This window comes from Choloepus didactylus, chromosome X (genome assembly GCF_015220235.1).
Source record: "Choloepus didactylus isolate mChoDid1 chromosome X, mChoDid1.pri, whole genome shotgun sequence".
NCBI lineage: Eukaryota > Metazoa > Chordata > Mammalia > Pilosa > Megalonychidae > Choloepus > Choloepus didactylus.
In genome coordinates this window covers 124,321,579-124,339,875 of record NC_051334.1, presented here as the reverse complement: position 1 = coordinate 124,339,875, position 18,297 = coordinate 124,321,579, and positions in this window count along the sequence as shown.

The window sequence follows — 18,297 nt, the reverse complement described above, 5'->3', positions numbered from 1 at the left end:
CAAATAGTTAATCACAGAAATAAACTCATAATGTACTCCCACATGTGGACAGGGTCATACATTCACTCACAGAAATGGACATGTTCACATATGTGCATACCATCACACATTCACTTGCATGAACATGCTCACAGATTCACTCACACGCAGACACACATTTACACACATGCTCATAAATTCACTCAAATATGTAATTATGCTCATACACAAAGCTACTCACACATTCATACACATCAATACACATGAGCATACATGATGTTACAGTGTTCATGCTAAGAAGCTCATACATTCACTCACATTCAAGCACATGGTCACACTCTCACTGACTCACATTAATACCTTTACCCATTCATTCAGTCACACTAATATGCTAACAAATTTACTCACACACAGACATTCACACATTTTCTCCAATAAAAATATACACAGATTATCATGTTACACACATGAAAAGGCTCACATTCACTCATACACCCAAATATGCTCACATGCACCAAGTTACTCACACATTCACTCACGTACATCAACTGACTCATGCATTCTCTCACATACATGAGTATACTTGACCTTAACATGCTCATGCTCTCACATATTCATGCATTCACTAATACAATTATACTTATAAATTAACTCACACATACAGACACCCTCACATATAATCGTTTGCACCGTTCATACATTCATTCACATGTCTGCAAATATAAACATATTCACTATTCACTGACACACACATACATGCTCACACACAAACATGGTCACAGATACACTCACACAGAATAAGTTCACATACATGCGCATATACTTTCACTGATTGATACAACATGCTCACAAATTTACTAAAACACATACAGATATTCACATATACTCACACCAAAATGCTCACACATTTACTTTTCACACATCCTCACACATTCACTCACACTCACAGTCACAATCATATAAGCTCACATGTAAACACTTATAAATTCATTCAAACATGTGATTGAATGTTCTCAAATAGGAACATGCTTACACATTCACTTGTACCTGAAAATGCACACCCTTACCAAGAAAGTAATGTTCATGCACACATAATGTGCTCACACACATGCACACTCACTCATTTAATATAACCACCCATTAACAATCTCACATGTATGAACATGTTTACACATTCACTCACACATACCTACATGCTAGCATCCATAGGCATATTTGAAAATTCACTCATACACATTGTATTTGTTATGGTTCTCTAGGGAAACAAAACCAACAAGAGATATCTGTAAATATAAGATTGTATAAAAGTGTCTCGTGAAACTGTGGGGATGCATGAGTCCAAATTCCATAGGGCAGGCAGTGAACTGGCAACTCCGATGAAGGTGTTCGATGAACTCCTCAGGAAATGCTTTGCTGGCTAGCTGAAGAAGAAGTGAAGGTTCGCTTTCTTTCTCCCTTAAAAGTCTTCAACTGATTGACTTAAATCCAGCTGATTGAATTCTCTCATTGCGGAAGACATGCCCTTTGTTGATGTAATCAGTCATGGGTGCAGTCAATTGACTGATGATTTAATAAACCAGCCTTCTGGTTTATTAACCAGCCACACATGTCATTGCAGTAATGGTTAGGCTATTGCTTGCTTGACCAGACACCTGGAGCCCATCACCTGGCCAAGTTGACATGTGAACCTAACCATCGCATTCATGAATACCTCATTTACTTGAATACACAAATGTTCATAAACACTAACACATGAACTGGCTCTCACATTCCCTCTCATACACACTTACGCTGACATACATTCACATGCCCACACATTCATTTAAACAATCATGCTCATAAATTTATAGATAGCCTCATACACACTCATGCATTCACTTCAACATGCAAAAGTACTCAAATTTGTATGTTCTTCCACATCATTGTGCTTATGCATTCACTCACCCATACATGCTCACATACACTAAGTCACTCACATTCACTCACACATGAACACACTCAATCTTAACATGATCACCCATTCACACACACAAACATGCTCTCAGATTCACTCATATACATAAACACCATCACATATAATCACTTGTACTAACAAACATATTCAGTCACACTCCCAATTTAACATGTTCGTACATACAAACATGGTCACTATTCACTCACACACATATGTATTAATGTATAAGAACACACATATAGACATTTACATGCAAGACCATGCTCACATAACTGTACATGCTCATATGTTCACTGATTCACACTGATACAATGACATATTTACTCACCTGAACAAGTTCACAAATATACACACACATTCTCACATATTCACTCATTTGCACAAATGCTGACACATTCGTTGGCCCACTCCAAGATGCTCAAATATTCATATACATACATCCTCACATTACTGATAACAGCCACTCATATACTCACACTTCCTCACATATGCACATTAATGCACTCATAAACAAGAATATGATCACACATTCACTCATACAGGAACATGTTGAACTCACCATGAAGCTCACTCACACCCTTAAATACACTAAAATGCACTCACATATCCACTCAGCATAATTTACTAAAACATTAACAAAATTACACAATTGAATTAGCTTCCACATTCAGTTTAGAAACGAACATGCTCACATATAGGCATATGCGCCCATATTTACTCACATTAACAGGGTCACAAATATACTCAATCACAAGAACATGCTTATAAATTTACTCAAACACAAACACACTCACATACACTTAAACATGCTCACATGTTCACTCACTTACATGAACATGCTCACAAATTCATTCACACAGGAAATCTCATATACTCTCACATGTACACACTCATACAATACTCACCCACAATTAAGATGCTCATGTGCACAAGCTCACATATTCAAACACAGATATACTCATACATTAGCAAGAGCATGCACTCTCACATATTCACACATACATGACCAGGCTAACACCCATGCCTGTGTTTATAAATTCACTCATACACCTGAAGACACATACATACATTTTTTAACACACAATTATGCTCACATTAACAAAGTATCACACATGAACAGTCTTATACATTCACTTTCACACATCCTCATTCTCACATACATGCACATGTTCACTCAAACATGCTTACAGATTTACACACACACTGGAATACACAAATACTCTCACACTCACACATTCTCTTGCACATGCAAATATATTAAAAGTAACATGTTACCATTCACAGAAGTGCTCATGCATTCAGTCATGTATGAACATGATCATCTATACAAAGCCACAGACATTCACTCATACATCAACACACTGACACAGTCACTCTCACATGTAAGCATACTAGCATACCAACTTTATCATTCTCACACACTCTGATATACACTCACACCCACATACATGCACATACTCACACATTCACTGACTCATATTGACATGCTTACATATTCCTTCAATTATGCATATGCTTACAAGTTTACTCACACATGTAGACATAATCTCATATGCTCACATAAACACAAATATGCAAACACATGAAATGCTCACACATTTACTCACGCACATGAACATGCTCATGAATTTATTCACACACAGACACATTCATATACCATTTTATCTACACACTTACACATTCACTTGCAGATGTTATTAACACAACCTCGACAGGAACATGCTTGCACATCCACTCATATATGAACTTGCTCATATGCACCAAGAAGCTCACACATTCACTCACATGCGTAGAGACACTCACATATATTCATATACACCCTCAAATATTCACTCATACAAAATATTCTCGCACATTAACAAGCTCACACACACATACAAACATACCATTGTCAATGCAAAATCTCATAAATTCAATCATACAAATGAATACATGCAAACATATACTTGATCACACAAATATGCTCATATTATACTATCACATGCAAACATACACATTTACTCTCACACATGGACAAGCTCATATTTATGCAGACACTCATATCTTTAATCACAAATGAATATATAAACATGCATATTTACTCATAGGCGAACATGCTCCCACACATAAGCAAGCTCACACATTCACACAGAGAGATAATGCTCATGTATTCACTTGCACACATTCCCACATTTACTCACACAGCAACATTCACATGTTAACACACTCCCACATGTGATAATTTTGAGACATTTATCCACACTCAAAAATGCTTACATGTACACATACACTACCAATAACATGCTCACACATTCACTCATACACACGTACTGTGGGTAAATTTGAGGATTTTGAGATTGGCCAAGGAAGAGGTAGGACCATGAGAGGAAGTAACACAAGTTTTATTGGGTGTTGCATGAACTGGGTTGAATTAGAATAGAAGTCCCTACATGCAAGATATCTTTCAGAGACAGTGGTGTGAAGCCACCTCCCAGAAGGTGAATAGGGCAAGGGAACTCCTGGGGAAGTGGGGATTGGGAGAGGGGGCTTACATGTCTAGGTGATATCTCTTGGCAACAAAGCGAAGAGTCTCTGGGTCAGAGAGTTCTGAAGGACAGCAGTGGTTTGGATATTTTTTGATAGAAACATGGTTTGTCTTATCCATGGTTAACAATTGGGTGCAGTTTTGTAAAGTATAGAAAGAAGGCAGACTCTAAATGACTAGACATGCTTATTTTGGCTAAATTTAAAGCAATTGATGTGTAATAATTTGAATTGGGCCACAGTAGGCTTTGGGCTAATAGTCCTGGTCTGCTACGAAGAAGTAAAATACATGGGAGCCACAGGAGCCATGTCACAGGGTCATCTTTGGCCCATTTATGTAACACATACTCAAACTCAAATATGCTCACACACACAAACATGGTCACACATTAAATCAGAAAGGCATACCCACAAATTAACTCACATACATGGGCATAATCACACACTCACATGCCCATATGTTCATTCAGAATTTCACATTAACGCCCTTACAATAATTCTCACACATTCACTCAGACAAGTACCTGCTCACTTATACAAACAAGCTCACACATTCACTCACACAGCTAGATAAATTCACATATTGACCCATATGCATTTATTCATACACAAACATGCTCACATGAACCAAAATGCTCACACATTCATTCACACATATGAACCTGCTTGCACATTTACTCACACACAATTATGCTCACATTTATGTACCAGTACATTCACTTGCACATGAACAAATTCACACATTCCCTCACACTTCCAAAAATACTCATACATTAACATGCTTATAATGAACATTGTCATACATTCACATGCAAACATGTTCACCCACACTCACACACATTGTCACACTTTCACATGAACACACACTGACATGTTCACACAATCACATCCACATTAACACACTCAGATATTCAATAACAGACAAACATGCTAACCGTTCACTCACTAATGAACATACAAATCAGCATGCCCTCATACACACACATGCTCAAACATTTACTCATATTATCATTTCAACACATTCTCATAACAGACATGCTCATGTATTTACTTGCAAAAAGCATACTTGTACAGTCATTCACACACAAACTCAAACACACACACCATCCATTTATATTTACCTTTGAACACACAGACATGCTCACACATTCACTCAAGCACGTGATCATGCCCACATATACTTACACATATACAATCACTTGCACAAGTTCACATATACACACAATCTGTCCACAAAACACTCACTTGTACAGAGATTAACACACACATACACATCAACATGAGCACACATTCACATACAGGTATAATCAGGTACACAAGTCACACGTGAACCACCTCACTTACATTCACATGCTCATACATTCACTGACACTTAGGTATGAACACAATCACAATACAGACATGCTCATGCATTCACTCCCACATGAGAACACTCACAAATTCAATCACACGTATGAATACAAACACATATTTGCTCACACATGAATATGCTCACACTTTTAGACACATGAACACACTCTGACATTAACTCCCACAGTAACATATTTACAAATTCATTTATACACCCAGATAACCTCACTTATAATCATTTCCACAAACTCACATAATTAGTCACACTTGTACATTACCACACTCACGTATATAAATGTGGTTACTATTCACTCACATATACAAGCTCACATAAAAGACCATTCCCATGAATTTACTCAAACACAAAATCATTTTCATATGCACACACATGCACCTTCAGGGACTCACATTAACTTGCTCACACATTCACGCTTCATGATCATGATCACAAATTTACTCAACAGACACACTCATATATTTTAACTTGAGCACAATCATACATTTACTTATACACATTAGCATGATTACAAACAGGGACATGCTCACACATTCACTCACATGCATCAATACTTAACATATTCACTCACACGTGCTCACTTGATCTTAATATTCTCATATACACACACGCTTACATATTCACTCACATGAACATGCTCACAAATTTTCAGACACCCTAACATATATTCTTTGCACACAATAATAAATTCACTTTCACTTAAACATTAAAATGTTTCCATGTACAAGCATGCTGATAAATTCATTCATATGCACTATCTCAGAAATTCACTTACATGCAGAAAAATTCATATACTCATATGAACATACACATTTACTCACACACATACTCACTAACATACTCACAAACATGCTCACATAGACACAAATGAAATTACACTGTGAAGCTCATACATTCACTCACATAAATATATACACTCACATACACTCATGTGCATATGCTTACACATTCGGTTGCACAATATACTCACACATTAACAAGGTCACACAAGTGAAAACACAGTCACTTACATACATGTACATGCTAATATCCTTGCACATGCTCACAAATTCTCTCATAAAGATGAACACACATAAACATTTACTTAAACACACATAGTCACAATAACACACTTAGACATGAACAGGCTCACATATTCACATACATGGACATGCTCACCTACATGCACATGCTCATACATTAATTCTCACATTGATATGCTCATATATTTATTCACTCACCTGAAACTTCTGACACATTTACTCATAGACAAGATGCACACAGGTACACACACCCATATGAACAGGCTCACACATTCACTTTCATACATGTATATGTTCACATGTTGCACATACACATTCACTCACTCACCTGAATATGCTCACAAATTCATTCCACAAGACACACTCATGTCCATTTACATGTGCACACTCACATTCATTCACACATGCACAGTATACTTACAGTTAGGAACATGCACACACATTCACTCACATGAATCTGCTCTCACTTACCATGAAGCCCACACATCCATTTACACATGCAGACTCACATAAATACACATGCATAAACTCATACTTTCAGTCATACAAATATACTCACACAAGCTAAAATCCATGTACATTGTCATAAATTCACTCATATAAGAATGGTGACAAACATTACTTAATCACACAAATATGCCCACTTTAATATACTTTCACATATGAATATGCTCACACATACCCTCCTACTCATGAGCATGCTCACAGATATGCCCATGTTCATAGATTCCTCAAATGCACAAATATACTCAAGATAACATTTTCACACACTTGAAAATGCTCACACATTTACTCACAAACCCAAGTGTGTTCACATACATGAATTCATTCACATATTTACTCAACTGCATCATCACACTCACACTTTCTCTCATGCACATGAACCATCTTAACCATAACATGCTCAAATATTTACATACTCATACATTCACTCACACCCACAAACATGCTTATAAACTCATTCACATTCACAGAAACCCTCACATTTAACAATTTTCATGCTCTCACCTTTGGTCACACTTGCATGTTAAAATGCTCACCTACGCATACATGCTCAGTATTCACTCACACATATTTATATGCACAGACATGCAAAATATTTATTAACATGAATATACTCACATTAACCTACTCTCACACATAAACAGACTGATGATTTCATTCACAGACATGGACATTCTCATACCCACCTCACACATTCACTCAATCTCATGGCCATGCTCACAAATTTATTCACACTTATAGACACACACATTTATACTCAAACACAGACTCACATTAAATCAAACACTCAAATTTACTGAAACTAGTATACTCACACATATGAAAATGCTCACACATTTACTCATACATCAGAATATGCCACATATATGAAGGCATTCCTACATTCACTCACACACATCTGCACATTAACAATGAACTCAGACACATGAGCATATTACCCTTATGCTTACAAATCACATGATCACAATTCACTAATGCTCATATATATGTACACATTCATTAAATCACATGAACATTTTCACAGATTTACTCACACACAGACACATGCACATTCACTCCTATACACATTCACACATCCTCTCAAACACAAATATATTCAAATTAATATGCTCACACATATGAAAATGCTCGTATATTCATGTACACAACTGAATATATTGGCATACATGAAATCACTCAACCATTGCATCAACACACACATTTACTTATGCACATGAGCACACTTGACATTAACATGCTCACATGCTCATACATTTGCTTACACACACACAAACATGCTCAAAATTTCACTCACATACATTGACACACACATGTATAATCATTGGCACAACCTCATACATTCAGTCACACTTGATTATTAATTTGCTCACAAATAAAAACATGCTCCCATTCACTCACACATAAAACACACATATGGACACACACACATTCCTTAACACAAATGAACATGCTCATATACATGCACATTTTCACACATTCACTAACTCTCAATAATGGGCTCACAATTTGCTTACATGAACATGCTCACATATTTACACAAGCACATAGATAAACATGCAATCACATGCTCATATTTACACATTCACACCTATACATTAACACATTCACATACAAACTTTCTCACATGTTCAATAATATATGCACGTAGCACATATTCATGTATACAAACATACTCGCAAATTCACTCACATGTAACTTGCTACCGCAGTCACAGAAATGATCATACTCACATATTGCACACTCACACATTCACTTACATACAAACATGGTTGCACATTCAATCACACACACTCACTTTAACACACATATAATCTCATGCATTCATTCATGCACATGAACATGATTACATGCATGCACATATTCACTCACAAATACTCATTCACTTATATACACTAATATACTCAGAGTTTAACATCCTTACACACATATATATGCTCACCATTAACAAATTCATAAACACACTCACAAATTAACTCATATACCTATACACACACTCATCCACACACTCAAATTTGCACATTTATACTCAGAATCTCACAATCATGATCATACATTCACTCACTCAAGAACCTGCTCACATAGACAAACAAATTCACACATTAACTCAAACACATGGATAAGTTCACATATTGACTTATCTTTATGGACATGCCCAGTAGTCATGCATGAACATTCTTACACAATGCAAATATTCACACATGCATGAACATGCTTGTACATTCACCCACAAACATGATTATATTGAAATATTAACATGATGGTACATTCAAGTGTACATTCAAACACTCCATCAAACTCTTTGGCATTCTCACACATTAACTATGTTCACATAAAGATATAAATTCTCATGCATGAGCATGCTCACATACATCCACACATTCACTCACATTTCAAATTGAGTGCACCCATGGACATGCTCACACAACCGCTCATACAAGCACACTTACATTCAATCACACATGAATATGCTCATTCACTCTCACACATGAACGAATACACTAACATGCCCCCCACAAGTGTAGTCAAACATTCACTTACTCACACAGACATGCAACCACATTAACTCATATTCACATTTTAACATGCTCACATACACATGGACATGTTCATGCATTTACTCACACACATCACTGCTCATTCATTTACACATTAACACATCCACATACATGTACAAATCTATTCACACTCACATATAAATACACACATGGCCATACTCACATTCATTCAAACACATAAATGTGTTCCCATGCATATATATTCACACAATCTTGTGCACATGAATAAGTACTCAAACATTAACAAATTCTCACATATAAACAATTAAGCTGTTTACAAACACACATGTACACTCATATTAACACATACTTGTGAACATGGTCACACATTCACACCGACATGATCACATGACTCACACACATCATTTGCACAAGAACTACTTCACATACACTAACACACTCACATACTCACTCATATTCACACATGGACACAATCAACATGCACATTAATGCAAACAGAAATATCCTCAAAATTCACTCACACATGAATGTGTTCACACATTCACTTGCACACATAGATGCCCTCACACTCATATGCACCTGCTCATATATACACTCACATAAATATAATCATACATTAACAAGCTCGCATGTGAACATGTTTACACATTCACTCACTTTCATGAACATATAAGCTTATTCACATGCATAGATACAACATACATTTATATACACACTCCTACATTCACTCAAATACAGAGGTATATGCAAATTAACATAACAAAAAACTTGAAAATTGTCACATAAATGTGGCCACTCATTCACCCACACACATAAACACAATCACATATTCAACTATACACATGAGCACACTCAAACCTAATGTGCTCACACACTCACATACTCACACATAAACTCACATAGACATGCTCACAAATGCACTCACACAATGGCAACCTCACATATATTCTTTGAACACCACCACATATTCAGTCACTTTCACATAATAACATGCTCACATAGGCAACTATATTAGTCAGGATTCAGAAGAGAAACAGAACTGGCAAGACTATGTACATATATATATATATATATATATATATATACACACATACTTACACATATATATGTAAATATTAAGAGATTTATTATAGTAATTGGATCATGTGACCGTGGAGATCAGCAAATCTGAATTTGGCAGGCCACAATTTGGAAACACTAATGAAGGTTTCAATGAATTCCTCAGGAGCAGCTGACTGGCTGAAGTAGAGATAGAAATTCTTTCTAGCCACTGAAATCACTAGTTCCTCCTTTAAGGCCTTCAAATTATTGGATGAGACTTCTCTCATTCTGAGGACAGTGTCCTTTGTTGATTGTGGATGTAATCAGCCATAGACGTAATCAATTTACTAATGATATAAATCCACAAAATACACTCAGTAACAATCAGGCCAGGGTTTGCTTGACCAAACAACTGGACACTATAACCTAGCCAAATTGACACTTGAACTTGAACATCACAGTCCATCCCTTGTCAACTTGTCACACATAGACATCTCCTTAAACCATACTTAGTTTCTAAATAAAACCAATAACAGTCATATTCTCACCTAAATAATTCAATGGCCCTTCAGACAATCAGAACACACTAACTCTTTCACCAGAAGAGGATGCAAGAACTGAGGTAGTATTCACTATTAAACTTGACATTGGGTAACTTGAATTCTATGACATAAAGTTAATACAACTTATGTTATATGATAAGGGAATAAGATAGGGAAGAAAGCAAAGGTAATTGTTTTATGGTTATATACAAGCATACTCATAACAAATCAAAGAAGAAATACTCATAACCTTTGCAGTCCTTTTTTCTTCAACTGGTCACATGGCCATAGCTTATATGTATAACTGCTTACTTTCATGACCCATTCCATCTTCTCTTTACCCTCAGCAAGCACTGCAGATGGTCGGGTACTTTTCCTGGTGAGGTGACCCAAACCTTCATTCCTGAAGTTTCTGGGCCATTGGTAGTCCTGCCTGGATTGGGTTGTTTCAGTTTTCCAATGAGTTTAATTACAGGGCATGGTAGTACTAAGAGATGCATTAAGGGACCTCCTGCATTCCAGGCAAACTCTCCTTTTCCTACACTGTGTAGTAGCAGTCCTATTCTCCTGTGATAATCATGATTAATTATCCATTGCAGTACAGTAATTCCCTTCTTTGCCTGCTGATGCAAAGACATGAGGACCCTGAAGTGGCCAGGTGACAGTCTTAACTTCAACTTCAATGGAATCATTGTTGTGTCTCCTGGTAGAAGCAGCAGAGCTTAAGGTTGTAGGAACAAGAAACAAAAAAATTTCCAATAAATGTTTCAATGGATTCCTCAGGAGTAGCTGACTGGCTGAAGTAGAGATAGAAAGTCTTCTTTCTGACTGCTGAAATCATCTGTTCTCCCATTAAGGCCTTCTACTGATTGGATGATACTTCTCTCATTGCTGAAGCCATTGTCTTTTGTTGATTGTAGATGTAATCAACTGTAGATGTAATCAACCAATGATTTAAATCCATGAAATACCCTCACAGTAACAATCAGGCTAGTGCTTGCTTGATCAAACAACTGGACACCATTACCAAGCACTTGAGCCATGAGCTTAGCCATCACAATAACCAAGTTCATTATTCACTCACACACTTATGTTGTCACACAGATGGACACAGTCATCAGTTACCTCCCACATAAGAACATGTTCATATATTTTCACACACTCAGACATTCACTGAGTCACACTAACACATTCCATTCATTCACACAAACATGCTCACAATTTTAATCACATGTAGAGACACACTCATATACACTCACTGATATATGCTCACATATTAATTCACAGAAACATGCTCATTCACTCACATATCATGCTCACAACTTTACTTACTCACACAGGCTTAGCCATATATACTAACATGAACATATATTAACAAGCTCGTACATTCACTCACAAATACTCACAAATTTACTCACACATATAGACACTCACATACACTCACACATTCTCTCAAACACACAAATATACTCCATTTAACATGCTTATGCACATGACAGTGCTTACACACTCATTCATACATGCAAATTTGCTCACATACACAGTAACTCACTTACAACCAGAAAATGGCCACAGCCCTATCCTTATACATGCATGGTAGAGGACATGGCATACCATGCAAGGGTTGCATGCACAGGGTTGCAACACAGGGGCTGCACTCAAGAACAGAGTGAACAAGTACGGGCTATGAGAGTTAGGCTTTGTAGTAACAATAGGATGAGGTACCCCTGGTTCCAACGGGAATATGTGATTGCCTGATCTGAAAAATTCAATGGGTTGGCAGGGAACTGAAATCTGCTACTCAATTATATGCAGGCACTGTGCCTGGTTCCTGTGATAAGGAGAGTGTTTTGACTAGGGGACCTTATCCACAATAAGGAGGGGAACTCACAGTTAGGCCACTTGAAGACTTCCTGGATTTCCACATATGTCAATGGATGAAAAATATTGGGCCTTAAATTTAGGCCTTATATCATAATTTACCCCTTTAATGTGTTGCCACTACTTTGAGCCTTGGTGATGACTGGGACTTCTAGTGAGTAGGAGCTGTCTCCTATGAAGTGAAATAGGCACTTGACCAGGAAGTTACAATGGCTATTATTAGGGTTTGGAGACCTGTGCATGGCCATTGACTCCATTTGGTAGAGGACAGTCAGAAGAACAGAGATATGGTTTCTGGGACTATTAATATGTTTTAAAATATTTGTGTAACTTTATGTACTACCTTAATGTCAGTTTTCATTTTCTTGCGGTGCTGTTGTCCTTTACTGGTATTGTTGAACCACATATAACAAATAGTTCCCTCCAATGAACATGTTCTTTCTTGGGAAGCTAAGAAATAGTCCAAGGCTATGCAGTTGTCTAATATCAACTGGGCTAAAGAGTCTTAGCTCTGAGTTAATAGGCATAGGACTTGGGAGGCTTTATACATGTATGAGGATAGGTCTGTTGCCATTTTATGGTTGGCAGTAATGGTTTTTTATTGCTATACTAAGCTAACAGTGCCTAGTACAATGCTGATAGTGTTTAATATGGTGGCAGCCTCCAAGAACAAGGGACTCAGGAAAGGAACTTTGGCAGGAGGTTGGATTACAGGAAAGTGTGCAGAAACTTAAGGGTAAGGCCAATGTAATCATTCCTTGGTATATATAGGAGTGTTAAAAGGATAGGGACATCCTCTAAGTGGACTTTTAGGCAGAGGAAGGGGCGCTAGGAGAGCAGCAAAGAGTTATTTAGCATGCAATGTTTGTTGGCTCAGTGTGTCACTAGGTGACACACTATACAGTGTAGTTTGTTACTTAACAGGGGGTGAAAGAGTAGAGGGGATGGAGTAGGGTTTAGTATATATGTCTCCCATATTTATCTGGACCACAATAGACCATCATCATAATTTTAGAGGAGGCTAGGAACATATTGTTACCTAGTTAGAGATTATTTATGTGTTGGGAGGAAGTAGGCATGGGCCAAATAACTCACTTGTCAGAGCAAAGGAGGAAGATGATATATGTTGTGTGTCAATACAGGATGGGTACAGTTGGGCTGCACCAGAGAAAAATGGGACAGGGAGAGTGTCTTAGAATAAGATATTTGGTTCTGACTGACCAATGGCCAGGTAGTTTTTAGGCCAAGTAATTTATCTGTGGTGTAGGCTTGTTTAGCATGAGTCTACAGAAGGGAGCTGATATGGCAGGCCCATAAGTTGTGGGCTTGCAGTGCCCAGGCTATAGTTTCCATGAGATGGATATACAAGCAAGAAGTGTTGGTTAACACTCAGGGCATCTGAGAGGGCAAGGGGGACTTGTTGATATTGTTGTGGGAGATTCCAGAAGTCTCCTTGTGGTTGTAGGGGGCCAGGTCAATGTCAGTTTGCCTGGGGAGACCAGGACTAAAGTTGGCATGATGGTAGCTGGACCCAATAAATGGCATCATTCCTTGGTATATATAGGAGTGTTAAGAGGCTTGGGACATCCTCTAAGTGGAGCTTTAGGCAGAGGAGGGGGCCCTAGGAAAGCAGCAGAGTTATTTAGCATGCAATGTTTGTTGGCCCAGTGTGTCACTAGGTGACTTAGAGTGGTACTGTACAGTGTAGTTTGTTACTTACAATTTGGCAGAAGGCCTATATATGAGGGGAAGCTTGGTTTGAGGTTAGGCACAATTCAAATTCTGGGAATAGGAAAGAGTACAGGATATCAAACTCTTGGAAGCATATATAGTTGGCGTATTGGGTAGCTGATGGTGTGACACTAGGTAACTGGTGGATAGTTGGGGTTTTGAGGGCAGGAGGTAGGCTGGAGAGTTTGGCTGTGGCACTGGAGGGCAACAGTGATGCCATCTGTCAAATACCATCTTGGTTTGATGGTGACATTGTCTTTTCAGTGCTCTCTTCAGTTGAAGGCGAAGTCATCTCTCCAGCACTGTATTGGGTTGATGGCAATCTCTCTTGGACTTGGATACTCACATGCTGTCTGTGGTAGCTCAAGAGTGAAGGATCTTTAAACATAGCCCCTGAACTCGGTTGAGCATCTGTGGACAATAATCTTTGCAAAATAAGATGTTACAAATTTCTCATAAGTTTCAGGACTCATTTGGGGCACAGGATACTAGAGCCCTAATATCCTGCGGGCATTTCCAGAGGAAGTTCAGAACTAGGGAATATTGGGCACATGCCCACATGTGATTCAAAGGTTAGCCTGGTGTATGTGTTCCCCATCAGTCTAAATCTTCTCCTAAGAAGAATTTCTGGGGCCCTTTTGTAAATTAAAGTTAGGGCCCCAGGGGGAATATGTTTGCAGGTGACCAGGTGCATTGATTTTTTCCCGGTTAGCACTTGGAGGAGTTGTACCTTTCCTGGGACCCTATTTAAACAAGCTTGCTATTCTTGCCATCTTTTATAGGCTTAACTATTTAGTTAATGTGTATGGAAAATTCTCAAAATTAGGTGTAAGAGCCAGGATTGGTGACAGACAAGTCTCATGATGTTCCAAGTATGGTTGTGGCCTTGGCTGAGTTGTATGGTCAGAAACTGGGAATCACACAAGAGCCAATGCCCATCATAACAGCAAAGCCACAAAACACAATAAAAGCATACAGTGACATCTTGTAGCTTTATTGTTTGGCTTATCCAAGGCCTGCATGATGATTACTAGGGCCACTGGGTTCAGCTTTTTTGCCAGGTAAGGGGGACTATAGGGGTAGATATACTGTGTTTCCATTACTGGCAAATGTGCTTTCCATTCACCAAATTTAAAGCCTCATCTCCTCTCTTTGCTATCCGCACTGTGCAAGAAGTAGGGGCCAGAGCTAAGATTTCTATTGCCTGTGAGGGATCAGAGGGGAAGCCAGGGTTAAAGAGCTACCCCTTATACCCTGAAAACATAGGCAGGACCTCGGGTTTTGGTAAGGGTGTATATGTGTTTGGGTAGAATCTTAAAATAGATGAGTGGGTTATTGCAGTGGGAATTCTATAACTGATGGGTTGTAGGAAATAATACACCCTCAATCTGGTCTCCAGCCAGTCCTTTTAAGATTGGCAGGATGAAAAAACTATATTGATAGGGAGAGCCATGTTGATTGGCCTCATGATGAGTTGGTTTCCAAAAACATGAACTTTAGATGTGTTGCCCTTTATGGCCAATAAAGGCAAATGAGGGAGCTGGGTGGCATTGGTGTAGAGAGCATGTGTCCCAAGGAGATGTGAATTTATACTAACCAATGCCTTTGAGAGTACTGAAATACAGCGAGGGGTAGAAGGAGTCCAATTACCACTGTAATTTAAATAGCTGTTTTTTGAGGAACCCATTATTGCCTCTCAATTAAACCAGCCAACAGTGCTGTACTGTTAGGGCCATAAAGTGGGAACCTGATAAGAATCGATATCTGGTACCCTGAAAGGTATTAATAAGGTTTTGTTAGGCCTAGAATGGTGGTTTTGGTGCTGGCATGTTGTGTGGGATTGGCCAGCCATAGGTTTGTTTAGGTGTCCACCATGGTAAGGGCATATGTGTGCCACTAGATGAAGGGGGAAGAGGCCTGATATAATTAATTTGCCATTGGCCATGCATCAGGATCCTTTGGGGAATAACACTCCATCTAGAAAGGCACCAGTGCCTCATTTGGCTGCAGAAGTCACATTGTAGTAAAATGACCTCTAACAGAAGGGGGCCAAGTTGGAGGTCCTTGGAATAGGCCCACTTTGACAGAACATCAGTGCCATGGTGGCCTAAGATTCATGGATCCATTTCATTAGATGTAGGGGCATGGTTGAAGTATAGTCATAAGCCTTGGGGATTACCTCTCTAGAGGGAGATTTATCAGTGTTAGAGCAGTTGGCACCAGTGAGAGATTATATGCCTAACATTTGTGCCAATTTATCAGCCTGGGCATTGAATTGGGTGTCTGGGGTGTGGGCTCTGGTATGGAAAGATACATGGGTCACCCATAAAAGCAGGGGACAATTTATAAGTTGCTGCTAGATGGGATGTCCCCATAGAGCATAGCACTGGATGAGGAAATCATCTCGTTTCCATTGACCAAACCATATAGTTAACTCATTGACTATCACCCAGGAGTCAGTGAATAAACACACCTCTTTGAGAGTCCTTGCCATATTGCATCTTGGATGGCCAGATTAATGACCTCTATCTCAGCCAACTGGGCTTAATCATGAGTGCCATCCTTAGTCAAAGACATGTTCATGACTGGATGGGACACAGCCACTCTGCACCATGCTCCATCACTGATAATGGTAGTAGTACTTCCGTCAGTGAAGTATACTGAAATCCTGTCTCATACAGTTGGACCCAAAGGGCTCCCCATTTAGTGAGGGGCAGCTGCAGTGGGGAGCCACTGGTGTTATCCCATAATCGATAGGTAAAGAGCTGAGTACAGGGAGGTCACTACCTCCTGCAGCTTGTGAAGACCTGCTTTATCAGGTTTAGCCCTCTCCTGAAGGTACCACTTCCATTTTAGCAGAGAGGATTCAGTAATCATGCTGAGGTTTTGATAACCCAGTGCATGATGGGCACTTGGGTTTTGAACCTCATTATCTAAAAGCCAGTAATGGTCTCAGTCTCTAATAACACTCAGAAGTCTGTTAGATGGTGGCACTCTAAAGGCATATAGCAAGAGGCTGCAGGAGGTAGGTGTCTGGACCAGAACCCCATGGACATCCAGTGAGCAGCATAATTGGTCCATAAACTCCAAGAGGCATGTACCTCAGTGGCCAGGGCTCAGAATTGGGACAGGAGGCACTAGAGGAAGGGCATGTGTTAGGGCCAATTGCACCAGCTCCAGTTTGTGTTGTTGTTGGGTCCCCCATGTGAAGGTGGCAGATTTAAAGGTGACCTTGTAA